A 27,429-nucleotide genomic window follows, 5' to 3' on the forward strand; every position below is an offset into this window, starting at 1 on the left:
TCCTTTTCACATGCACACGTCAAGGATGACCCATTATCACCTCTTTTCTTCCCTGGGGTAATGGAGTCATTTGCCCAATTGATCAGAGATTATCCTAATATAAATGGGAAACAGGAAACACAAATGACCCTTATATTCAGATGTTATCATGGCATTTGTTGTTAATCTAGTTCAGACACTACTAGAACTGCAAGAGTAAATCTTACAATTTGTCTGTGTCAGGATTTAAAATAAACTATGACAAGTCAGAACTTCTGGGTGTAGGTTTGGGGTCTGACCTACAGAAAGATATAAAAGTTAAATACAAATATAAATGTGTAACTACTTCAGTAAAAGACCAGGGAATACACATTTCTAAAAGATGGCAAGACTTCTATAATATTAATTATATGCCTTTGATTATGAAAATCAAAACTGATCTGGAAAATTGGTCAAAATATGAAATGTCGTGGTTAGGCAAAACTGCAGCAGTTAAAATAAATATCTTATCTCAATTTAACTTCTTTTTCCAAATCCTCCCAGTGTTAGTCCCAGGAAGTCTCTTAGATCAATGGCAATCCATGATAAACAAATTCCTTTTGGGGAAATAAGAAGCCCAGGATTAAGCAATCTATTTTACAAATGCCAGGGCAAAAGGGAGTATTAGCTTTACCAAACATTAATCACTATTATCAAGCTAGTCTGATCAGAAACCTAATGTAGTAGATAACACCAACCCTAATAAGCACTGGGCAGAGACAGAAGAAGCTCATTGTGGTATAATCAAACACCACATGATCCCCTGGCTAAAGAAATCCTATAGGGTAAAAATCAATATATAACCACCCTTCTATGAAAGCAACAATAGAAACTTGGGATAGTTTATGTAGAAAACTAAGCCGAAACCCATCACCTCTAATTCCCATTGTAGATAATATAGACTTTAACCCCAATAAAAAAAGCCTAGAAAGTTCTGACTTTTGGAAAGATATAGATATATCAAAATTTGGCCAACTGTTTAGAGACAATACATTTGGACACTTCAATCACTTGATGAAATACAACAATTCACAAAAGGCACCAAAATTCCAGTACTGTATTTCAATATCTACAACTGAGACATTTTTCAATCCACCCGCACAAAAAGGCAAACCCAAGTAGAAAACTGACAACTTAAAAACCAACTCACTACATCAATGAAACACAAAGGCTTACTTTCCATTTAATTCAAAATAATCTCTGTTATTAGATAAAATAATGATGTTCATGAAAAGACGGAAAGTTGACATAGGCATAGGGCAGGTCTACACTAGGGGGGGGATCGATCTAAGATACGCAACTTCAGCTACGTGAATAGCATAGCTGACGTCAAAGTACCTTAGATCGAATTACTTACCATCCTCACGGCGCGGGATCGAAGTCCGCAGCTCCCCATGTTGACTCCGCTACCACCGTTCGCGTTGGTGGAGTTCCAGAGTCGACAGGAGCGCGTTCGGGGATCGATATATCGCGTCTAGATGAGACGCGATATATCGATCCCCGAGAAATCGATTGCTACCCGCCGATCCGGCTGGTAGTGAAGACGTACCCAAAGACACCAAAAACTGAGGAATGGGATAACATATGGTGCAATGGTCCAAATACCTCAGTAAACACAAAGAATTTTAACATTTTTCTTTTATCAGTCAATGGTACTCAGCTCCCCTTAATATTAAATAAATACTTATGATATAAGGATGGCAACTGTTGGAGAGAATATAATTAAATGAGAGGATTTCTCCATATTTATGGTTGACGTGCCCCAAAATTAACACATTTTTGAAAGCTGTTACATACTCCATAATGAAGATAATAGAGCGTCAGCTGTCCAGTAAACCCTTAATATTTTTATGAAATTGTCCTGAAAAGTCTATGTTTAATAAAAGCCATAAAGAATTGACCACTTATCTCCTAGCTGAGACACACAGGACCTGTCCACACTGCCCTGCAGCTCAGACTAAGGAGGTATGAATAGCAGCACACACTAAAGTGCTGCACTGTGACTCCCCTGTGTGGATGCTGTGAAGAGGACTACATCAGTGCAAAACCAGGACCTTTAAGTTTGAGCCTGCAGTGTCCACAATGCCCTAGTCCAGGGATCTCAAACTCAAATCACCGCGAGGGCCGCGTGAGGACTAGTACATTGGCCCAAGGGCTGCATCACTGACACCTTTTCATACAAAGATACAAAAGCCTCCCCCCCCCGCTCCACCCCTTCCATGAGGCCTTGCTCCACCTCTTCCCACCCCTTCTCCATCCCCATTCCAACCCCTGCCCCAAAATTCCTGCCTCACCTCCGCCCCTATTCTAACCCCTTTCCCAAATCCCCGCCCCAGCCCTGCCTCTTCTCCACCACCTCCCCTGAGTGTGCTGCATCCCCACTCCTCCCCCTCCCTCCTGGAAAGTCCTAAGCGCCGCCAAACAGCTGTTTGGCGGCGGGAAGTGCTGGGAGGTAGGCAGAGGAGTGGGGACACAGCGCGCTCAGGAGGGGCGGAAGGAGGGGTGAGGGGAGCTATGGCAGGCTGCATGCGGCCCTCAGGCTGCATCTTTGAGACCCCTGCCCTAGTCCAAACTGTGGGGCAGTGTGGACATGCCCCTAGGATCTGATTTTTAGAATATTTAGCATGTACAGCACTTCATAAAGCACAGCTCCCCTTGACTTCAGCTGCAGTGACGAGTGCTCAGCACTTCTACAAATCAGACCCCAGGGTCTCAGGTGCAGCACCCGGAAGATGAGAAATAGTTAGTGACCACCTGTGCCGAGTGGCTTGCCCAGCATCACACAGGAACTCTGGTAGAAACAGGGATAGAATCCAACTCTACAGGGACGTATGCAACTGCCTTCCCCAGGAGACTGTCCTTTCTCTTCCTGCGATCTTAATTTAGGCAACCTTAATTCTGGCCATTTCTAAATTTTGCATGCTTGATTTTGCCATCTCAATAATGTTCTTTTCATGTAGTGTGTTGTTTGCTTTTTTAAGCACCAAGACAATTACACAACCAAACAGAAATTCCTCATGTGGCATGATGTTGACACCCACATGGTTCAGCAGCAGGTTTGGAGCCATTAGATCCACAGAACAGACTTCTGACACTTGAGCTACAGAATAACTGCTAGCCATAGTAGCTTGTCATCCTCTATGTAGATCAATACTAAAGTGGGATGAGATGCACAGTTTGCGAGTGTTTCACAGCTACACCTCTACCCCGATATAACGCTGTCCTCGGGAGCCAAAAATTCCTACCGCATTATAGGTGAAACCCCGTTATATCAGGGTAGCAGTGGCAGGGCTCCAGCGGTGATTTAAAGAGGTCCAGGCTCTGGCCGCTGCGGGGAGCCCGGGCCCTTTAAATCACTGGCTGAGCCCTGCTGCGGCAGCTCTGGGGTTACCGTGCTGTATGTGAATCCGTGTTATATCGGGTCTCATTATATCAGAGTAGAGGTGACAGCAGGGGAATGGTGAGACTCAGGAATCTTGGGTTCTATTCCCGGCTCCAGATAGGAGTGTGCACCAATATGCACAGACTTTTCTGCCTGTCCCCCTCCCCACTCCCTGCAAGCTTGAAGCCTTCAACCTGTCCCTGTTCCAGTCCCATCTCTTCCTATTCCTCACTCCTTGCCTCAGTCCCATTCTCCTTGCCTACCCAGTCACAGCCTCAACTCCTCAGAGGCATCTCATCTCAGTCATCAATGTGGTTTGCTGCAGAACTAAAAGAGACCTCAAAACATAATGTCACCTCTGCGTTTAAGAAAACAATATATCTTTATTCCCCAAATAAAACTTTTCACTTGAATAAACAGTTTACTGTAGCAGACTTAGAACTATTAGCCTATAAATATTTACATTTAATAATTGGGCCACACCATTTGCAGCGCATACACTCAACTTAATTCTTTTCTCCTGTTTTTGTTTTTTAAAACCTTTAAAATACTTCCTTGTGTTCTGAAATGTGTTCTGATACAGCTTTTCATTTCCTTCCCATTTTAGTGTGTCAAATCTGCTAACAGCCTGAAATGTGTATGTGGTGGGTGTGAGATTCATCAATACATTCAGATACGCACACACTTTAGAGCTTGCATGCATCTCTGTTTGTTTATTGTGTGTGTCTTCTAGACTAATAAATACATAGCCTTACTGCAACAGGTAGCTTTGCACATACACACAGACTAATGTATTATTGTAATACATATATCTGATGCAATATATTGTATTTTCCTAATAAAATAAGTTTGTTAATATATTTGAATGATACAAAAGTAGGGTGAAAAATTAGCGGAAAAAATTAATAATACTTTTTGTAAAACCCAGGAAATTTTTGGTAAAAAATCTGTTTAAACTGAAAACAAAGGGGCTTAGAGATGATATGTATTTAATCAAACAAATGTCCTAAAATCTGCAGACAATACTGCTATCAACCAAAGCAACATGAATAAATTTCAGAATTTATTATTTTTCTGCTCATACTAAAACTGTACTTACTAGATGCCCATGATAGCATTCTCCACCAATACACTGGCTTGAAACACACAATCTCCTGGTTCTCTTAACCTTCACTCAGGTTCATCGCATTTACGCCAAAAGAAGCATATTAATTTTACACCAAAACAAACAATACTTATAATCATCTTTCATTATGCAAAATTACCACTGATCCTTCCCTCACTGTCTCTTCTATCTCCTATACAAAACATGTCTATGGTTTTAATTTTAGCCTCTTTATAGAATATTAATTCTTGGTTAAAGGTTCCTATAATCTAATATAATTAGATTATGAGAAAAGAAGATGCCATGTCTTCTTAGAAGCAAATTCTGAAACAATACAAAACCCATAATTTGCCACTCAATAAATAGTTCAGACTTAGATGATACATTATTGAAAATAAAATATAGTTCATTTATTGGTTCTGAGACTACAAAAGAGGCTTAAAGCAAACATGTATTCACTATTAAATCTGTGAATACATTTGATAGGGGAGGGACAGCTCAGTGGTTTGAGCATTGGCCTGCTAAACAGTGGGGTGGTGAGTTCAATTCTTGAGGGGGCCACTTAGGGACCTGGGGCAAAATCAGAACTTGGTCCTGCTAGTGAAGGTAGGGGGCTGGATATGATGACCTTTTGTGGTCCCTTCCAGTTCTAGGAGATAGGTATATCTCCATATTTGCAGGGGGAGAAGGGCGAAGGATCGCTCAGTGGCTTGGCCTGCTAAACCCAGGGCCTGCTAAACCCAGGGCCATTTGGGGCAAAAATCTGTCTGGGGATTGGTCCTGCTTTGAGCAGGGGGTTGGACTAGATGACCTCCTGAGGTCCCTTCCAACCCTGATACTCTAACTTTCTCATGCTAACTTTCCTAAAATAGGAGAGACCTTTATTTATAGTTGGCAGAATATATACAATTTTTTATTGGAACCTAAAGGTGAATAGCTCTGTATCTGTAAGCAATGCTTTTTGTTTTTAATAGTAGAAGTGATGGTCACAGACTTATATTATTATTATTAATAATATTATATTAACAACCATGCTAGCACATAGATGGTTATATATACAGTTTACCCAAAATGCATTAATTGTAACAAATACATATTCCTTTTAAAAATGTAAAATGGAAAGGCGCTCTAGGGAAAACACATTTGCAGTTCTTCAACATTGTACACTATAGAACCAGTTATTTAGGCTTAGAAATATTTTTGCTATTTTCTCAGAAAAGACAAAAGCACAACATGGTTCTAAAATGATCATTTATCTCCCTACCATATGGAAACGATGCACAAATCCTTCAGGTATTCTTAAACCGTATCTGTCATAGCTTCTTGGTGCAAAATATATTCATTTTACAATCCTGGAAGTGGCCCAAACCCGGCTGTCTTTGCTCACCCAGTGATAGTCCCACTGACATTACTTTTGAGTAAAAAGTGCCTGTGCAATACCTATGCACTAGTTAAGTCCCAGTGAAGCTCTCAAAATAGGCAAGTAAGATGTTTCTTACAGCTATTGGGACAAAGGAGTGCATACTACCAGTAGCATGAGAAATTCGGTCTCCCAAAGTTCCTTTATTTCAGAGTATTTTCCTTTCAGCACAAAGTATTGTGGCCCAGGATCATTCTTTTTTATACATCTTGGGTACTCCCACCCAGTTAAAAAAAAAAAGAGTAAACAGGAGCCTCTCCCTCAAATTCAGAGTGAGCTGGGTGTTTACCAAATCCTATTGCGTAACATTTTCCTTTATCCAAGCACAAAAACAAACGTTATGTTCCAGGATGTCAGAATAAGTTCTATTCCTAACATGATATGGGGCTTCTTGACAGACCTCACCTCATGTCAGTTGCATAGGTGGTGGTGGAGCTGCCTCAAAGTTTACCACCAAGCTTGGTTGCTGAGAGCCTGCACTGTGCTGGTTCTATGTGCTGTATGATGGTGAAAACTATTCCATACTTCAAGACCCACTGCAGTGGTAAAGTTGCTAGCATGTGTACAGCCATACTACCTCATTCTAACAAGTCTTCCATGCCACCAGACGTAGTGCTGATAATTCAGTAAGCAGGAGTCTTCTCTCCACACATTGATATGGAACTAATGCACTAGTCTGATATTAAGGGGCATTGTGCTTTTATAGGGATGAGATGTAAAACAGAGGACCTGACTGCTTGCTGTCATCAAGGATCCCAAGGTGGTTTTTGTAAAAGTAGGTTTGTTAACAGTGTTTTATGTAAAACTTGAGAAATGACATTCTGCCTCCTGCAATTTCAGTTGGATACAGGATTCCTCTGCATCCTGTTCTAAACTGTTGTTTAGTGTTGCTATGCTCTGGTAAACAGCTGCTGTTTTCCACCCCAGAGAAAGATGCACTTCTGCCTACCTGGTAAAGTGCTAGGCTCTGGGGATGAGTGAGGTACAGCTGTTTCTGGCTTTCAATCAATAGAGAGCTTGAGGACTGCAGCAAAGAATGAGGAAACAGTCAGCTGTTCTTCACTCCTGTGCAGTTATTTTAAGAAAAGAACTTCTGTTTTTATGTTTAAATGCAGATTCTCCAACCTTCTCTGTACATTGAATTAATAATTTCCTGATGGACTATTCTATGATGCTCTCATTTTGGTACCATAATTCTTTATAACCATTAATGAATTTATTTTCACAACACCCCTGGGAAGGGAGGTAGGGTTATGATCCCCATGTTAAACATGGGGAACTGACTCACAGAGATTAAAGCCAAAATTGTCAAACAGCTTTGAGTGCCCAATTTGAGCAGCTGAGGGCTTCATTTTTCAGAGTATTTAACATTTTATAGCACTTCAGATGTGCAAAGCCCAGCTCCCCTTGACTTCAATTGCAGTTATGAGAGCTCAGCAATTCGGTAAATCAGACCGCAGGGTTAGGTGCCCAGAAAATGAAAAACACACACTGACCATCTGTGAGGAGTTTGGTTTAAATGATTTTTATTGCACGCTTTGCAGCAGAGGCAATGATGGAATTCATTTCTCCAAGGCAGCATTCAACTGCCTAAGTCAAAAGACCCTCCTTTCTCTTCCTATCCATGGATGGGTCTTACCATTGCTGCGGGAGGCAGAGGCTGGAGCCCTCCCCCATGGGCCATCCACTCCCCTACCAACAGTGAAGACCACCTGTAGACTGCCTCTACTTGCTTGCCTCCACCCAGCCACCCTTGGAGTGCAGCAGCAGCAGCAGACTGTAATTGCAAGCACATGTGAGAGCACATGTTCCCCCACCCCCTTGGACTTTCCTTATCTGCTCCCCTCAGTTTGCAGTGGGCTGCCACCACTCCCTGCCCACTAGTCCCCGCCCAGCCCCTTGTGGCTTGTTCCCTTTGCTACTTGTCCTGCTCAGTCCCACACTTTGCTACTTGCTGCCTGTCCTGCACTATCCATCCTGCCCAGGCAGGGTGACCAGATGTCCCGATTTTTGGGTCCTATTACCCCCCACCACTGTCCTGATTTTTCACATTTTCTGTCTGGTTACCCTATGCCCAGGCCCCTTTCATTATTTGAAACCTGCCCAGCCCCCTCCCCCTTCGTGTTTGTTACCTGCCTCCCTTATACCCATCAAAGCCCCTGTTGTTTGTTTGCTTGCCTCTCCTGCCCCACCCAGTCCTCCTCACTTCACTGGTCCCCACACCGCCCAGGGCCACCTTGCAGTTTTTCTGTGCCCCACATGCCCCATATACCTGTGCTTTCTCAGCACTTGCGACTGCATCTCACCATTTTCTTTTACCCCCTGCTTACTGCACCACCTCACACCTACTGCTGACCCTCATCCAGTGCAGCTGGAAGAGCTAGTGCCCCCTCAATGGTGGACCCCTGACTTGGCCACACACAAGGCTTCAGCTGCAGGAGCTTTGCCTATGAGGGAACTGAAGGAGGAAGATGCTGGCCACCGTTGTTGCCCAGCCTCTATTCTCGCCCCCATCCATCCCAGTGGCAACCACCACCAACAGCACTGCCAATACCATCAGTGCCCCCTCTGGGGCCGTGGCAGCAGGCACAGGCTGGGACCTTGTTGCCAAACCTCCCGACACCACCAAGGGAGCCCCACTGGTCGGCAGAAAGGGCCAGGGGGAGAAAAAAGCTAAGACCTGCCCAAAAGTCATCTTCTGCAGCAGCCATTACTACTGCCATGGCCCCAGCATGGGCCACCACTCCCCATCCCCTGCCATCCTTCCACCAGCTCTGGGGGCACTCGCTTCTCAGCGCCCACAGTGTTCACCCAGGGGGCCATGGCTCCTCCACCCACCTCTGCCTCCTGGCAAGGCTCCTTCCCCCACCCCGACCAGGGGGCTCGTGTCTGTTTGTAAGGGGGCTGTTCTCCCCTTACTGAAAATTGGTGGGTTTTTTGGTTAGTCCTCTCCCGAGAAAGGGGAAGGGCTAAAGAGAAATCAGGATCCTGAGACTGACAGTCCCCTGGGCCAATGGGGAGATGGTAATGCTCCAAATCCACCAGATTGACAGGGCAGGCAGGCCAATGAGGGCATCAAGAGCACAAGGCCCATCCTCCATGTGAGCTTGAGCAGGGCAGACCAGCTGTGCTGAAGGGAAGCTGGGGCTGAGCTACAGTGGGGAGCTGTGGGGCCAGAGCCTGCATGGCAGATGTGGCCGTGCCACACGTAACCCCGAGGCCAGGATGGCAGATTCCCACTGTGCCACAAGTAACCCCGAGGCCGGGATGGCAGATTCTCACTGTGCCACAAGTAACTCCAGGCTTGGGATGGCAGATTCCAACTGTGCCACATGTAACACCGGGACCAGGATGGCGGATGCCTGCTGTGCCATGAGTAACACTGGAGCCAAGCATGGCAAGTGGCTTGGAAAAGTGAGGTGGGACCCTGGCAGTGAGGACCTGGCATACAGAGACATTACCAGACAATAGGGCCTTGAAGGCCAGACTTAGGGGGGAACACGACTCAGATGGAAGGGCCGATATTGAGGAGAACAGTTCCACCACCTAGAGCCTACATTTTTTAAAACTAAAAATACAAAAAGTTCATCTTGTCTAAACATATTGCCCCCACCCTCACCCCATCGGTCAGCAGTAGAGATGAGATCTTTAGATCCACCACACGGTTCTGTACCAGTTGAGCTAACAGAGTAATTGGTAGCAAAAGGTTGCTGTTATCTTCCACATAGACCTGCCAATCCAGGAGGATGAAAGCACATTTTGTTAGGAGGCATCACACCTAGCAGCAGACAACAAAGGAATGTTGAAACTCAGGAACAATGGGTTCAATTTCAGATTCTGAAGGAAGTGCGCTCCAGTGCAGTGCATCTCAACAGGTAGGCTGAAAGGCAATTGGACACAGGGCATTTAAAATTTTATTATAGTCTGAAGTAAGGAAAAGCTTGCTCTCTCTCTCCCCCGCCCCCACCCCTTCCTGCAAAGAGAAGTATTCTCTGTCAGTCTTTCAACACACACACACACACAATTTTTGTAGGCTTTTATTGTGAACTAGATGCATTTTTCCTCTTATTTTTATAATAAAGGTGAGGGGATCACACTTTTTTTTTATTTTTCTGCCTTCCCTGTCCCTTCCCCTCCCTCTCCTTCCAGCTTCTGCCCCAATCCCATTTTCTTTTCCCTGCTCATGATCTCTCCCTCCGCAGTTCCTGCCCTCCCCTTCCCACTGGTTCTATCTTTTCCTTCCCCACTCATGTCTGCTGCCCACTCTGCTTCTGGCCCTAGCCCACCCCCGGCTCCTGCTCCTGTCCCCTACCACGTTGCTTCTCATCCTTCTGCATGCAAGTGAAGCTGCCTTCTCCTTCTCCTCCAGGAGTCAGCAGGGGGAAGCATGAATTTGAGCACACAGGAAAGCCAGTCTCCCTACTCTCAGTGCCTGTGCCCCGCCCCGCAGCAGCTGCTGCATGCCAGGAGGAGCAACTGTAGGAAAAGTCCTGCGCAAGCCCTGCAGCCCCAGGCTGGGACGCACTCAATGCAGAGGGAACTTTTGAAGAATTTAGCTGCCAAACTCTAACGAGCAAGTGCAAATGGAGATTTTTCAGAGGCTTATAAATTGGTCAGATTGGGTGAATTTTCACAGTCATGGCAAAAGGCACATCTCTGACAGTAGGGCAACCACACTGCCAAATGTCAAGTTCCTACTCCAAAGCATGGAAGCATCAAGTTTCTCAAAGTTTATAAGAATTTTTAACATGAGCAAAATCAATGTATTCTCCCCTAACCTTGTTCTTGGAAATAGCGGAACCATTTTTAGCTAAAACTTCCCCTCCCAAAAATAACCCTGAAGCAGACCTCAGGCTTTGAAAATTTCAGCCCAAGTGGTGTAAGTTTGGCAAACTTATACACAACTGAAAACGGGGTCTTACAATGGACATGGAATCTTACCTATAAGTAAGGTTTCTGCTGGGGAGTATTAATTTCATTTTTCTGGTTTTATTTTTAGAAATGTTTGAGTTTTATGTAGATGTCCAAAACCTGGTGTGGTTTGGGGCTCTCTCTGTGTATATACTGTAATGAATAATATCTATGATATACATTAGTCATGATGGTAGTATATACTGTAATGAGTAGCTCTTTATAATGTTCCCTAGTGCACTTTAATGTAGTACTGTTTCAAAGAGGACTACATCAAAGCTCACTAGGGAATCTTTAGTGCACACCAGCAGGGTCTACACAGACCAATTAATGCATAACACATTAGTATGCTTTAGAAATCACACACCCATCATCCCCCTTACTGTTTCAGGCATACAAGTTACACTGTCTGGTGTGTTTGAGGGATAAACACAGATTTCATTGTTATTTATTCATTTTATTTTATATTGGGAGAGGTGTTGTTTTTGTGTTTACTGGTTAAACCCTAACTATAGGCTATATAGAATATGTTTAACATGATGGGGTCCTTTTTAAACATCAGCTCAGCAATGCCCCCAACATGAACCAACTTTGCATACATGGGCCTCAAAATACAAGCCATGGAGATGTTAATAATTTCCAAACATTTACTTAAGATGCCATAAACTTATGTATTTTATAGTTAATCATCTGATGTTCTTAATAGGTTGATTGATAGTGGATGTAGATAGGCCCCTTCATAGTTTGCTTTTGGGACATGATTGCAGTCTTTGTATTATACCGCGATAGGTTTGGCAGATATGTGATTATAGGTAATGGCTAGTGAATTTAGGACTCGCGTTGGTAAGAGGATAAGAGAGACAATGAACCACACTTTATAGGTGTTTGTCACATTGCTTAAAGCACTATTGGAAAGTGCTCCGATATTATGATTAGGGTGGCATTACAATCTATGTAGAATAAAACTAGATGATGTTTAAACGAGCCTCCCTTCCAATAAAAAAATGCTGTGGTTTTTTTCGTTTCACTCTTTGTGACTTTATAGGCACAACTAAGCTTATGTGCGTTTCGTTTGTGCCCCAGAGGATGTAAAACACCCTGGATTTTTTAGCGGCCAAGCCTGTTAGGGACTAGCTCCCACTTACTGCTTGTGTTGCTATTCCCCAGGAGCGGAGTTATTACGTGGGCTATATGCTGAGAGCGAGTATTTTAAAAATATTCAGTGATGCTGGGGGAATGGGTAGGGAAGTCAAATGACGCTGTGCGGGAAACCCATTGTTTATTAAAGTGAACTCAAACTAGAGGGGCTTCTGGAAGCTGGACAGTAATCGCCAAGGGGAGGTTTATGCTCACTGACCCTTTTGGGAAAGATGGGGCGGGAGGGGGTCGTTGGTTATTGTGCTCGAGTCCAGAACAATTTGCTGGGCGAGTCTGCAGGAGAACAAGCTCCTGGAGAAAAAGCCCCGCTAGGGTCCATGACCGAGCAATCGGCGGGCGGAGCAGGAAGGCGAGTGTGCCCGGCAGCCTGGAGCTGGCTGGGTTTGACAAAGGGAAGCGCAGGAAGGAAGCCCGCCCGCCCCGGCAGAAGGCTGAGCCACAAACCAGGGGCGTTTTCACGCCGCTTTCTCACTGATCGGTTTCACCGACCCCGGCCTTGCCCAGGCAGCGGTGGAAAGCACCGGCATGGCAGGGCAGGGCGGGCGGACACCGGGCAGCCGGCAGCTTTCCCCGTGTCCCGGCGGCGCCTGGCTGCGCTGCAGCTCCGTGCAGCCTGCATCTCGCAAGGGACCAACACACGTTCCCAGCAAACGCCGCGGCCCGATCCTGGGACCCAAACCGGCCATATGAGTCCGCCTTTTGCGAGCAGGGGAAGTGTCGCAGCGGGCCCTAGAGTCTGACTCCTGTTCCCATTGAAGCCGCAGAGACACCAGGACCGGACCCTTAAAGGGTAACGGAGGATGCTGGGGCGGGGTAAGGGAGGCTCGGACTCTGGATTTGTCCGCGAAGCAGAGTCCCAGAGACCCGCCCGCACCCCCATCGGGAACGTCTACACTGCAATTAAACCCCCGCCCCCCAGCTCGGTGTAGACACACCCCGAGTCAGGAGAGAAAAAATGCAGCAGCAGGTAAGTATCGTATTAAAGGAAACGTCCCCGGCAGCGCCGGGTGCCTCGCAGGCTGTCGGCCACCCACTGGGGGATGTAACTAGCTGCTGCTCATCCCCCCCCCCCGCGGAGCTGGCAGAGAGGGGACCCCACGCGTGGGCGCCCTCCCAGCAGGCCTGGTCTGTGCGGGGAATCGGGGCTGCCGGCGGCTGGGGCCGTTTACAGCGGTCACCGGGCTGAGTTCGGAGTGAGTCCCAGTCCGGCGGCCACGGGGCTTGCCCCCCCGGCTGTGCCTGCCCGGCGGCGCTCCGCTCCCTGCTTACAAAGCGCCCCGCCGAGGAGGGGCCGGAGGCCGCCAGCGCTCAGCTGCAAACCCGCGGGCCCGCTCGTGGGCGGCTCGAGCTGGGGGAGCGACCCGCCGCCGGCCGGCTCTCCTGGGCAGCCCGCGGTGCCATGCGGCTGGCGGGGATTGTTCTGGGCAGGCTCCGCCCCGGTCCTGCCCCGCTGCCCCCGCGGGGGTGGGTTTCCTGAGAGGGGCCGGGCCCAGCGCAGATCTGCCTCCAGCGCCGCAGCTCCCCCGGGACACTCCCGCTCCGCGCGGCTCGCAGCTGTGCCAAGGAGGCGCCTCCCTCCCGGCTCCAAACTCCTGTGACCCGCGGAGCCAGAGATCGTCCTTGCAAATGACATTATTACTGGAGGCTTTTGGCCAACCGCTCACTTCCCGTGATGCCCTGCGGGCGGTGGTGGTGTAATCTGCTAAATTTTCGTTGTCTCCGACTTTTCTGGTGAAAGCACAAGGCTGATAACAGTTACCCCACATCCTGGACCTCGAAGTATCGGCTTTGAAGCGGCTCTGCGCTCCAGCCAACAGAGGGTGATTTACATCAACTAGTCAGTCTCTAGATGCTTCCCGGGGAATCTACAGCTGAGCCAAAGTGAGCAAATGCTCCCAACCCTTCCCCGCACCTCCCTCTCCCATTCCCAGTGTATCTCCATCCCTGCCCGCAGCACGCACCTGTAGCAGGAGCAGAGCTCCCCTATCTTGGTGTCGGAGTTTGAGGCAGAGTAACACCGCCTATTGCACTGTTGAGTGCAAGGAATGACATGCAATCAAGGGATTTGCCTGACATCAACACCTAATTACAATAATTTAGCGGTGTGTGAATGACAGCAAGCTCCATTTTTGGTTGAATTACAATTAAAGGGAGATAATTATGCCCTGCGCAGTACAATGTATTAATATTTATGGCGTGGTGAAGACCTGGAGGTTTCTTTCAATGGGAGGACGGAGCATGCCAGAGGTTTTCAGCGCAGTGTTCTGTGGGACTGGAAAGTTTGCAGTGCGCATAAAGCAGGAAGATCGCGGCTGGGTTTGATACAGTTGAAGGAATCCAGATCAACCAGCTGGGGTGAGAGAGGATTATATAGAGAGAGAGAGCCAGATGTCTGAATTTTTCTTTATAAACATTTTATCCCTCATCAACCACGTCCCTCACCACAAGCCGGGCTCCCCTTTATTTGTCTTTTCCTCTCGGATCACTGGGGGTTTCCACGCCTCGTTAGTAGATTGAGGTTTAAATGGGTAGAATTAATGTCTAAACGCCATTAATTTACTTTAACTACACACATGCGCGCTTGCCGAGCGTTTGTGTCCAGCTGCTCCCTAGGCACACGATATGTTATTCACCTCAAGGTGGGAGGAGGCCACGAAGTGACTTGTGCTTCTAATTTTATACCTTCCAAATTCTCTTTTCTGTTTTGCGTTCCCATTCTGGCCAGAATCTCCAATCAGCTGCTCACCCATGCATGGGCGGTCAGCTGCCAACGCCTTTTAAAGGCAATTTACTAACCATTTGCAAAGCCTGCCCAACGCTGATCTAAATAACACACAGAGGGAGAAACCTGGCGCTGTGGGAAGCTGGAATTTCACAACAACTTTTTTCAAGAAGAGGGGAGAAAGCTAAAAGAACAAAATCAAACCACGTAAATCCCAACTCCCTCCGCGAAAAACAATCCCAAATCATTACAAATCCCGCTTTGACGCAACGCCTTGAAACGCAAATCTCCCCCCCCCCCCCCGCAGCTGCTGCTGCTGCTGCTACATGGGGTGGTTTTTACTGCTGCCCCGCGTGTCCCTTCCCACGCTCAGAGCAGCAGCAGCAGCGCCTGGTGCTGATCAATTCTGATGTAATAAAATAAACCAGTGAGTCCTCTGGGACCCTCGGAACGCGGCTCCCATGGCAACAGGGACTATATAACCTGTGTAGCTGCTGCAGGCTTTAGCTGGAGCTGCTGCGATCCATCGGTCTCCAGGGAGCTGTGATCTCCGCACACCAAGCACAGGGAGAAGCCATCCAGCACCGCGTTGTTATACCAGAGAGATCTAGGGCCGGATTAACCAAAACCCATAAAGGAATCACTCAGGAAGGAACCTAGCTAATACAGAAGCTCATTGGTAAATTATCCCAGGCTCTGAAAGGTTGAAAGGCACTATACACCACTTGTCTCTTGAGTTAGTGCTTAAATACAGGACTTGATCTCCTGGCTCTTTCTAGATATACACACTAGTAAAAGTAGTGGCCCTGCATAGATTTATTTTATATTATTGGAATATAAAAATATCATACTCTAGATGGATATTTATAGGCATATACACAGAGGCAACCTTAGCTAAACTCTTTATGGCAGGGACTATGGCTTTCTGTGTGTTTTGACAACACCCGCTGACATATTCAGTGTCCTGAAAAGCACCTCCACTTGCATTTGTATAAGTATATTATATATATTTAGATACCTGAAAAATATATTTATATAAACATAATAAGATATATCATTACTTCATAAAGTAATCTCATACAGTCATTTTGATGTATAGTATTTATGTGATCATAGAGCAAGGTACATATGTCCTCTAAGGCAGCTTCTGATTATTGAAATAGGGAATATTAGTGGGTTTTTTTCCCCTTGGCCTTCCACTCACTTGGTATGTAATCTTTATGCAGTCATTTAACTCTCTGTGTCTCAATTTACCCAGCTCCAAAATGGGTAAAACCATATTTATTTATCTACAGTGCTAACAAAGATGCTGCGAGACTTGATTAATTTATGTTTGCAATAGGCTCTGTAAGTACAAAGTGTTATTATTTATTGTAAGCAGAGAAAAAAATCTGTAACCACAATGTGAAATACAATATACATTTTATTTTCGTGAGTTAGGGATGACTAATAAGGTGTAGAGAGAAGTAAAGTTATGAGTGGGCTGTGCTTTATCATTTATAATGAATGAAAATCAAAAGTGTGTTACGCTGTCCACTTATTCTCTTCCTATAGTCTGGCTCCTTTTCTTTGCCTTATCATTTATTTCATTAGTTAATGTGGTCCAGTTAAGAATAAAAACAACATGCAGAAGAACAGTTTAACTTTGGACTGGAAGGAGAATATCTATGCTGAGGAAATGTGCAAACACATTGTATTGTTAGTAGAAATGGCTATGCCATTGGAATGGTTTGTACCAATGGAATGATTTATTAATGGAGTTTGTATGACATTTCCCTGCACAGCCTGCAGGCTGTCATCAAGACATCTTTGTAATATCATCAGTGCTGCATGGGAAACACAGGATCCTGAAATAAGAACTCAGCAGAAAACGGAGGACCTCCCTTGGAAATATTTGATTTAAAATGGATTAATAGTGAGACAATTCCTGCTCCCCTTACATATAGGAGGTGAAATTCACCCCATATAGAGGGCTAGCAAGAGGCCTATGGACCACTTAAGCCTTAATTTGAGAATTTAAGTGGGGTTTAAGTGACACATATGCCTTGTGCTGGTCCCTCTACACAGAGGTTGGGTGAATTTCACCCATGACTAATCCCATTGACTTCAAAGGGGCTACTTGCCTGAGTAAATAGTCTGATACTTACTTAAGGGAGATCTTAAATAGGTGTTTTTAAAATTTGCAGTTTACTGTTTAGGCTTTAAACTGCTTTGATTCTATTCCTCAGAAAGTAAAATATTGAATCTCTCCATAATCTGAAGTAACTATCTTTATGCAGAGGTTCTGTTTCTTGGGTAATGGTTAAGCATAAATACTTTATGCAGTTGAGGGCCCACTTAAAGGTGAAATATGGCACAATCTGGTATAGAAGAAATCTGAGAGACCCATAGACAAAGTATATGATTTTGTTGAAAGTTCTCTTAGAAGTGGAGATAGCTGTATACTGAATTATTTAATCAGCGTGATGTTTGCAATTTATTGGAATACATAACAAAAATAAAACTCAGGAAGAGAAATATTAACTCTTTGTAACCCTCTTCCTCTTCCTTTTTTTGAATGTTGTTTTAAAGAAAATCTCTAACCGTCGCTCTTTTCTTTGCACTTCATGCTGCTTCTAATGATTTGGGGCCTAATCTAAGTTCCATTAAAGTAATAGAAAGTCTCACATTGATATCAGTAAAGTTAGATCAGGCCTTTGATGTCTGTTATCATCTTATAAATTCAATATTTTGGTCTCAACCAGGATCATCAGATGTTGATTTTTGTTATTATTATCACTTTATTGCAATATTATTCTGTTACTCTGACCTAGCTTTTTGGATCAAATATGCTATGTAAGGGCCAGATGCTGCCACCTTATTCACGTTGAGTAGTAACTTGCTCTGTGAATTTACAGGCCTACTCACTGAGTAAGATATTCCTCAATGTGAGTAAGAGTGGCAGAAGTGGACCATCAAGAAATGTAAAGTAATGATATAATATCCTGTTAGTATTACATCCCATAAATGTGAGCTATCCCTTAGGGATGGAGTCAACAGCTTTGCCACCATTGTAAAAGGCAGGCATGATGTGTTGAACTGCAAATAAAAATACTTCCTCCTTCAAGGGAAACATCTTTCATTGTCTATGGATAGTAGAAGGTATTTTTTTAAGGCAAGTGGACAAGAAGGTAAATTAACCTCCAGACTTTATCTGATGAATGCTGCTTTCATATGAATCCTGTTTGGTCTTTATCTATCAAGCAGAGATTGACTTCAATTGCAGTTAATATAAAGATTTATTGGCCTGAGAAGTAAATATTGACCAAGGTAAAGCCAAGGTCACTGTTTACCTAAAGGGATAATAAGTCTTGATAGTCACCTAAATATGAAGTCAGTGAGCCAGATTTTGCTCTCTCTTCAGTATAAATGCAAAGTAACAGCAGTGAGGTGAATAGATTTACACTGGTAAGTACAGAATTTGTCCCATATAATGTATGTATCAATAGTATCACCATTGTGGACATAAGCTTCCAAAATGTAACTGATTTTGCTTAGAAACTAAACTTCTAAAGCAGAGATAAAACTAGAGGGTTAGAAAATTATTCCCTGAAAGCGAAGAATAGTTTCACTGCATACTGCTGCTGTCGTTGATGTTTTTTTCATTTACAACCTGATTGGTACATGTTGCTCCAGACTTTAATACTATAAACTACTAAGGATATTAAAACAGAAACTTACTGATTTGAAATATCTATATTCAAAGGTTTATGAGCCTGGATTGTTTTTCTTCCAGGTAGTACAACGTAATTGCAAGCACCTTAGTCAGAATGCTTGGACTGTGTCTGATAGACATTCATTTATTTGTGTGGTTTATGTAAAACAGCTCTAACAATATCATTCATTGAATCTGATAGCCTTCATTTCTGTAGTGCCTCTTTAAATACTCTTGACACTATAAAGGCTAAGCGTTCATGTCTTTATAAAAATTAGATGTGAATCCATATGGCTGTTGTATTTTATTGGTCCTTATAGATTTAGCTGCCTACCTTATTTCATAAGGCGTTATTGGGGCCTTTAACTTATCACAGAATGCCCAGAAATCACCGGTCTCTTGGACTACTCTTCAATATTCTCCTATGTTCTGTTCTCTACATGACTGAGAAGAATATAGCTTTTATAAACCTCTCAGGATGCTTCATGAATTTTGTCAGAATTGGTATAAATGCCTTTCTCCTTTGTTATCTCCTTAATAGATTTTTTTCCTGGGCTCCCTATCTCAGTTGTCTGGTGGAAATGCTGCTTTCTCTGTTCTCAGGAACAAAGAAATGGCTCCTGTTTAACTTAATCAAATACTCTGGTCTCTTTCTGATAGAAAGAATAGTGGCCAATTTACCTCTACCACTATTAAGTCCCCAACAGTTTTCCTGTGTGTGGGTTTCTATATGTTCCTTCAGTGAAACCTTTATTTTTTTCCCGGGCTATTTCCATCTGCCACATTCTCTTTAAGACGGCTGACACAAAAAAGTATCTGACCATTCATGTATTTTTGTTGAAGACCATGGTGTTGTTTCATTAAATTATTTCCTGTCATTCATTTGCAATTAAATGATTTTTACTCACTGCACATACCAGGGCTTCTGTAGGGGAAAATTATTAGTGCTCTTACAGCCAAACCCTGCAGGCTTTATTCAGCCCTTCTGCAGCCAGAATTCCCAGTGCCATTAATGAAAGAGCAAAGTATTACTGACTTTAAGAGGAGTTTTGCCTGAGTAAGAAATGACTCTTAGTAAATGTCTCCTGGATCATATTTCACAATCAGACTTTCATATGGTTTCTGCTAACATTAGGTTTCCATCCTCAAATTTTAGCTACATTTTCCATCCATCACACAAAATAATTGACCCTAGAATATGAACTTGTGCTGGATGAAACAGTAAAACTAGCATTCAGTCTCTGTTTCTCACTTTACTCATGTAACAGGACCCATTGAGTCAATGGGATCACTCTCAGGAGAGAACGGCAAGCAAGATATGTCTCGGAGCAGCTACCCCAGGCTGTACACAAACAGAATAGCTGTGTCTTGCTGTCTCTATTAAAATGATGTGGCTAAGGCTGAAATCCAAATTACAAAAGAAAACTAACTTTAAAAAATAAGTTTCTGATTTTATTTAAATAAAAATCTGACCTTTTAAATTCTAGCCCTTCACTGATAAGTGTGGTTAGGGGCTGGCTTTTGCATACAGGCAAATTAGACAGTTGTCTGAGATAGCAAAATATCAAGGGTAGTAAATGTTAAGTGGCTGGCTATTGTGTGAGTCTGCATCTGTGGGAGACAATTGAACATTTTCAAATTTTCTCAGGCTAGCAAATGAACTGGGGAGCCAGCATGTTCCGCTGTAATAAAAGAGATGAAAATAAAAAACACTGCAGCGGATGGAACAGTACTGCAGAGATAGGTGACCACTGCAAAAACATTTCCAGGCATATTTGTTAAAACATTTAAATGAATTTGTTTTTACTCTGTCTGTGTCCCTTTTGTGTTTACTATCTGCAGGTATTCTAGCAAGTTAGTTTTTTGTCAGGGACATTCACTGAAACAGCTAATTTTAATTGGATGTAGGAGAACATTCACAGCATGTGTATTTGGAATTGACAGTTGTGTGTATTTGCACCTTAACTCTGATTCTAAGACTTCAGTTCTGGGCACAGAAACATACCATGGGACTGATGGGTCCAATCAAAACAGCTCAAATTTCAAATATTCATAGTGCACTTTTTGTGAACAAACTACAGAACAAGAGTTACTTGCAGAAAATTATTTAGCTAGTACTGTAATTCTGAACAACGAATAAATCACAATCTTCTCAAGTCTATTCACAGGCAATTTACAAATAAAAAAGAGGTGAATTTTGTCACTTATTTGCCCTCTCTGTTGTAATGAAAGGCATGGCTACAGTGACAATTGTTAGCTGGAGGTCCTGCAAAGGCTTCCTTTTGAGTTTCACTTTAACCATGGATTACTCACAGGGGCAACGTTCAGCAAATGTAAGAAAGACTCTATAGAATCGCAGTGTTGATCACACTGATGTGACTATGTATGTAATACCTCTAATATTTACTGTGTCATTATGGTTAAATACTTTTGGTGAACTAAACAGTGTGGGTGAAGCATCAATGAAAATCTTAGCTGTGCCAATGCCAATGAGTTGCCCTCAACGTACTCAGTACTTGGTGGAATTGTGGTTGACTCTGAAGCTGTTTGTGGTTGGGCTCTGAAGCAGATGTTTTACATTTTATTTTTGAGTTTTGAAAATTCCTTTTCAATAGTAATTCAACTTTATGAATGGTGAGGGGGAAATATCTTATTGACATAAGTGGGAGTTTAGGTGCACTAGGGATGCAGATCTAAGTCTCTAAAGATTAAATATCATCATACTATACATTTAGTGGTGGCATACAGCTACACAATCACTGTTGCGTTATAAAGAGAGGAGAAACCCTAGACAATACTGGCTGGTTCAGAAGAACATTAGGTATACTTTTAACGGGAGAGGGAAATGACAGATGATTTGAGAAAGGGAGTCAGTAACTTTCTCCTGAGTGGCTACCTTTCTGGAATTTGGGGAAAGAGTTCATTCAAATGTAACTAGGAATAGAATAAATGTAATTTGTTTTTCTTTATGTCTGAGTAAATTACAAATTCTCATTGTTTGCTATAGAGAGATGGTGCCCTTTTAAAAGCACACTGCATGTGATGTATTTGTTGGCTCTTTCTTTCTTCCTGTCATCACTCAATTTGTAATCAAAATTTAAGCAACAATTCTCCCTTATTTTGTATCTTTGTCTGTGTTGCTTGCAAAATATAAAATACATTTAAAAAAAATTGTTAATGCCAAAATGCAACCCTGACTAAGCACTCCCAAAGGGAAATAATTAAACACTCCGTTATTTGCAGGTGAAACCTGATCATTTAAATCACTTCTTTATTTCCCTTATTGTGCCCCTATTTAGGATAAAAAAAATCTGAATGAATTAATTTCATCTGCATTGAAAAGTAATGATAAGTTATTGCTCGGGAGGTAATATTCACAACATTTACCAGTCAGAAATGCTATTCGTGGTTAGCCGGTAGCTGTTTGGCTTGAAGTAGTTTGTGGTGTTGATAAAGGATTGACTTTAAATGATACAGCAACAGCATGCTATTAATGGAATATCTGCTTCTACTCAATACAAACTTCTCTGTCAAATCTCAATCTGAGAGAGAAAAACATGAAATATTCACAGCTAGAAACACTCATAGGTTTTAGGCTAAAACTCAACAATTTCAGCAGTAGGGAACATCCTTCCTGTTTTTGCAATAAAGTACATGCCAAATACCGTTACTTTCATTATCTAAGCAAAAATATGAGCAGAGCTTCTGTGGCTAAAGAGGTCCAGCAAAGTGACTAGGCATTTTAGTACATCTCGTTATTTCAGTACACAACACAGAATACATCCCTTTGTTTCCCCTCTGTGAAACCATGTTCATGTAAATACAACAAATGCAGAGTTAATGGCATGGAAAAACACAGACAACCTCATATTCCTCATTTACACACAATGAATGTAGTATTTCCATAGATTTCTATAATAAAGTGCCTTCTTTTTATTAAAATCAAGTCGGTTCTAACACTTTGTTTGTTTGACCGTGTTATCAGTACAGGTGGGAGGATGATGCATATCACAATTTGCACAGCCCATGATAGTGCTTATGCGCCAAACCTTCCAAACTGCACCTTAACATAGTTACAAATGTCCCAGTGCATGTGCAAGTCTGGCTTTGCACAAACCTATGTGCACATGCAAACCTGCTTTGTGAACACACATTGGACTATGGCAAACTCCTGTTATTCGTGCACATTTTTGTACATTTGGCCTACAATGTCAACAGCAATGTCAGCATAACACAGACCAGTTGTCATCACCTGTTGTTATCATAGGTCTTTCCTGGGCTCTTTTTCTCTTCTATCTTGTTTACAATGTCGAACAAATTAATTGTTAACATTCACTACTCCGGGACTGAATTATCCAATACCTGTCTAAAGTGAATTACATAAAGTGTGGAACTTGCATTATTTTTAGTACAAATGATTTGACCCAGGAGATTTGATCACATTAACCAGGTACCAGAATTGAAAAATATTTGAATATAAGTTCACTAATGTTGTTGTAACTCCTATACGCCCAGGTCCCCATTTTCCCCCCCATACCCTTCATTTCAGCCATTTTCACTTGTTCTGATATGTCCAATCTTAAACTGGGGCAGAGACCATGTTGTTTGGTTTAATGCACATCTAAATATTTAAGAAGAGTAGAGAGCCTTATACATAAAGCAACATGTTGGAAACAAATATAGATCTTTTAGATCTTATTTTCTCTTCAGAGTGTTAATTCCCCTTCATCTTATTTTGCTGATAACACATCTAAATAATGGAATCCTGAAAACTGATGGAGAATAACCACAACAACGTTTTGACATTTCCATAGCATCTGCTATCTGAGCCTCTCTGATGTTAATTACCACTCACAATAACCTTGCGAGGCAGGAATTATTACTTTCATTTTATAGATGGGGAAATCGAGGCACAAAGAGGGTAGATAATTTGCTCAGAATTGCACAAAGAGCCCTGACTCAGGAAAGCATCCCTATTCAGGATAGCACTTAAGCAGTATACTTTAGTTATATGCAAAAAAGAACCCTTTTTTGGCAAAGCAAAGCCAGCAGAAGATTTATATAGCTTTGAGGTTGCATCTTGCTGCTACTGAGTAGCTGTCACCAGTTTTCCACAGGCCAAATGGAAAGGCATAATACTTTACAAACCATGTGAAGTTATCATCCCATCCCAGAAGAGTTCACAGCCTAATTCAGCAGAACAGTGACCTGACGCTGTCCTCAACTGTGCTGAAGATGAACCAAACAGCTGTGAAATTATAATGCCGTTCAGCTACTCTAACTTGGGCTAGATTTAAATCAGTGACCTCAAAGGGAAGGGCTCTGTATCCTTCTACCACATCCCTATGCAGTATAGTTCCACTGGCAGAATGTTTTAATCCAGACAACCTCCTGGACCGTTGCAGGGGCTGTGTACCTGTGGATATGCTATCAGACTTGAGGTCTTGTCTAGTCATCAGGCCCTTCCAGACTGAAAACCATTCACACATTACATGTCTTAATTCCAAGGGGAATGCTAACTCCTTCCCTTTTTCAGTTGGGATTCCTGGAAGGATCATCCCAAACCACCAGCCTGGCCTTTAATTATTTTTCTTTATTAGGAACTGCACTGGAAAGCCATTTCTGCCTGAATACGTTCAGGGCAGCAGGTGTGGGAGGCAGACACTTGGTCTCCAAGGGAGTTACCTGAAGCATAAGGTAAACTACTTAAGCCACATTTGGGACCCATTTTTCAATTACTATATTCACAGCCTTAGACCTGACCTACACCCTGGGAGACAGAAGCTTGTTTAATTGGTTGTTGTTGACATTCCTTCAGGGATGTCAGAAGAGGTAGCTCAGAGAGAGAATATTATATGTTAGTCCAGCTTTGTGCATGGATCTGACTGACACTTTCCTTATTCCTTCTTATGTACCATTACTACTCTGTCTTACAATGTGTTTTACGGTCTACTGTATTTCCCTTGCCTTAATAAATACAAAGAGAAATGAGGGACGGTAGGAAGATCTCATAAAAATAGTGGTTCAATCACCCTGGTAAGGATATCAGATTTTTTTTAAAAGAAAGAAATGCTGTTGCTGCAGCAGCCAATGTCATAGCATTTTAATTATGATTCTAATATATTTGTAGCACAAAACCTGGCAATTTTAATGACAAAGTACTGTGATTGCACAAAGCATTTTTAGAACTAATAAATCTCTACAGAATACTTGCATGAAACATATTAAGATGCAATTCCTGCATTCACTAGTAAAATCAAATAGCATGTGGTGGAGATGGTTATTTGAAAAATGCAGTCAGTGTAAATTGATTTTGTATTATCAGGAATAATATTGAGAGTGACTCTCCAGTACCTTAACACTTCAGCTGTTACACTGCCAGCTGCACTTTATGCCTGTAGTTGTGGGAGATTTATGGAGCATTTTAATTTTCACTCATAGTGGTGTTAACCAGTGGAGAGGTACTTAGTGTACTTGACATTAATCCCAAATTCATGCACTAACAGTAGCAAAAATAAGGTGCTAATAAAAGCCAGAAGTCAACCTTGGCTCAGTTAAAATATTTATGTGTCAATATTAACCATGTACTTTCTTATATTGGGGTGCCCATCACCATCGTGGCATCTGAGCACCACCCCAAGAGCAAGAGGGGCAACAACAATGAACTTTCTCTCTCTTTCTTCCTTCCCTCCCTCCCAGCAAGAGGCAGGCTTAGGGTTTTGCTTTTCGGGTTATTGCTGAGTATATGAGAGCAGCAGAAGTACCTGAGTAAGTAAGGGTGATATTACAAGAAAGCTTGGATGAAGGGGCAGTGTGCGTACTGAGTTCTGAATGCTGTGACGTTACCAGTCCTGTGTCGTTAACCCACAGAGGTAAGAAAATGCATTTCCTATCATTAAAATTAGACAGCTCTGTCCATACAGGACATCCAGTGTCTGAATTGGTTTGTACGTCTGCTTTGACTGTAAGCTCCTCGCACCAAGGGCTCAATTTCCTCCGATTTGTATAGGGCTGAGCTGACAGAGCTGAACTATTAATAATAATGATATTAATATTTAATCAGCATAAAAATAGGGCAGGGGACTAAGATAGACACCATGAAGAGCAACATAAGTAATAAATATCTGTCGGGGGGGGGGGATAAAACCAAAACCACATATATTGGGCAAACTGAGCCAAAAAGCTAAATGGGATGTGAGCATGAGCAGAGGGCTGTTGGCACTATTTCTAGGTGTCAAGATCGGAAACTCCACCCCAGGGTTAATAAGAGACTAGCATTCACTAATGCAGTGTGAGCAAAGAGGAAATTAAGGAACACTACTTATCCAAATAGCAGCGGGGTTAATTTCATTATTCAGTTTCTTAATGAGGCAATATTCCTTGAGTGTAGTGCATTGGTGAACCAGAAGGGGTCAGCTGCTTCATATGGAAATAGAAGGGTATAGAGAAGGGCCTTTAAGGAAGAGAACTTCTACAGAGCTTGTTCTATGTTGAGTCACCTGAGACTAGATCCACAAAGGGATTTATGCACCTAACTGCCACTTTAGGCACCTAAATGCAAAATTTAGATCCCCCCAAATCCTGCTCAGCTGCTGACTAAACCCGTCGGTAGCTAAATTCCCTAGGCACCTCCGTTTCCATGGATAAAGTCCCCCAGGCACCTAAAAATCTGCCAATGAGCATGCAGCCTTACCCTGGCCTTAACTTGGTGGTGGTGGGGATTGAAGGTTGGGGGTGGAGTGCTTGGTGGATAGTACTTGAACTGCATTCTGCCGCATTCTGACTCCACTCCAACACTGCGGTGGGTCAGTCTCAATCTCTCCTTTTGAAGCCGTTCTACTCTATCAGTTCTTCATTTAAATAAATATTTACATGAATAAATATTCACTGGGACAGGGGAAGACTGAGAGTGATGCCCTAAGTGAGTGGTCAAGCCACTCATGTGGGAGACCCAAGTTCAATTCCCTGTTCTAATGACTATTTGGAATCCTGAATGTGGGGAAGCAGATCCCTCTGGCCTGGGTGTAAGTATCTAATTCCAACAGGTGTGTGTGGAACTTAGCCCACACTCCTATCCTGGGCATTTTCTATTGGCTAGCTGAAGTGGCTCCTCGCTCAGCTTGCTGGCCTTTGTGGATCCCATTCTTGGGTGCTAACTTTCCCAATGTATTGTATAGAGCACCTGGGTGGCTAATTCAGGGCTATAGATTGCACTAGGTAGCAGGGCGTGCAAACATTAGGCATTGCAACACAGGGTATGTCTATACTATCAGCTGGATCGGCGGGTAGCGGTCGATGTATCACGTCTAGACGCGATAAATTGATCCCCGAATCGACGCCCATACTCCACCTCGGCAGGAGGGGTATGCAGAGTCAACGGGGGCGCCGTGGCGATTGACTCGGCCAGGTAAGTCGAACTAAGATACTTCAACTTCAGCTACACGAATAGCATACTGAAGTTAAAAGAACAGGAGTACTTGTGGCACCTTAGAGACTAACAAATTTATTTGAGCATAAGCTTTTTTTTTTTAGCTGAAGTTGCGTATCTTAGTTCAACCCCCCTCCTGCCCCCCCGCTAGTGTAGCCCAGGCCACAGAGTCTAATTCCCCTTTTTTGATCTAGCCCCTGGGATTCTTGATCCTCATGTATCTATGAGGCACCCCTTTGCCAATGCTGGTAAGTTGGGAAAACTAGATATTAAGCTTTGGGATATTACCAACATGTGCTGCAACAATGAATGAACTGGCATCATTGATATGTGCAGTCAGGGCCGGCTCCAGGGGTTTTGCCGCCCCAAGCAGCCAAAAAAAAAAACGATCACGATCTGTGGCAATTCAGTCAGAGGTCCTTCGCTCCAACCGGGAGTGAGGGATCCTCCACTGAATTGCCGCCGAATAGCTGGACATGCCGCCCCTCTCTGAAGTGGCCGCCCCAAGCACCTGCTTGCTAAGCTGGTGCCTGGAACCGGCCCTGTGTGCAGATAAACCCCAAATCTATTAATTAGAGGTCTTGGGCAGGC

At 43.3% G+C, this 27,429-nt stretch overlaps 2 long non-coding RNA genes across 4 annotated transcripts in view; one reads left to right on the top strand and one right to left on the bottom strand.

Moving 5' to 3' along the window:
- Positions 1-9,233: 9,233 nt before the first annotated feature.
- The window catches only part of LOC120397552, a 29,575-nt gene continuing 11,379 nt past the window's right edge, over positions 9,234-27,429 (bottom strand). The window contains exon 3 of the long non-coding RNA XR_005593860.1: positions 9,234-9,805. This is a non-coding gene — a long non-coding RNA (uncharacterized LOC120397552). The remainder of the gene's footprint in view (positions 9,806-27,429) is intronic.
- LOC120397551 overlaps positions 13,043-27,429 on the top strand; it is a 34,450-nt gene continuing 20,063 nt past the window's right edge. For all 3 annotated transcript variants that reach the window (XR_005593857.1, XR_005593858.1, XR_005593859.1), the window contains exons 1-3: positions 13,043-15,395; positions 24,011-24,107; positions 25,110-25,282. This is a non-coding gene — a long non-coding RNA (uncharacterized LOC120397551). The remainder of the gene's footprint in view (positions 15,396-24,010; positions 24,108-25,109; positions 25,283-27,429) is intronic.

Source organism: Mauremys reevesii, linkage group 2 (assembly GCF_016161935.1).
Source record: "Mauremys reevesii isolate NIE-2019 linkage group 2, ASM1616193v1, whole genome shotgun sequence".
Lineage (NCBI taxonomy): Eukaryota > Metazoa > Chordata > Testudines > Geoemydidae > Mauremys > Mauremys reevesii.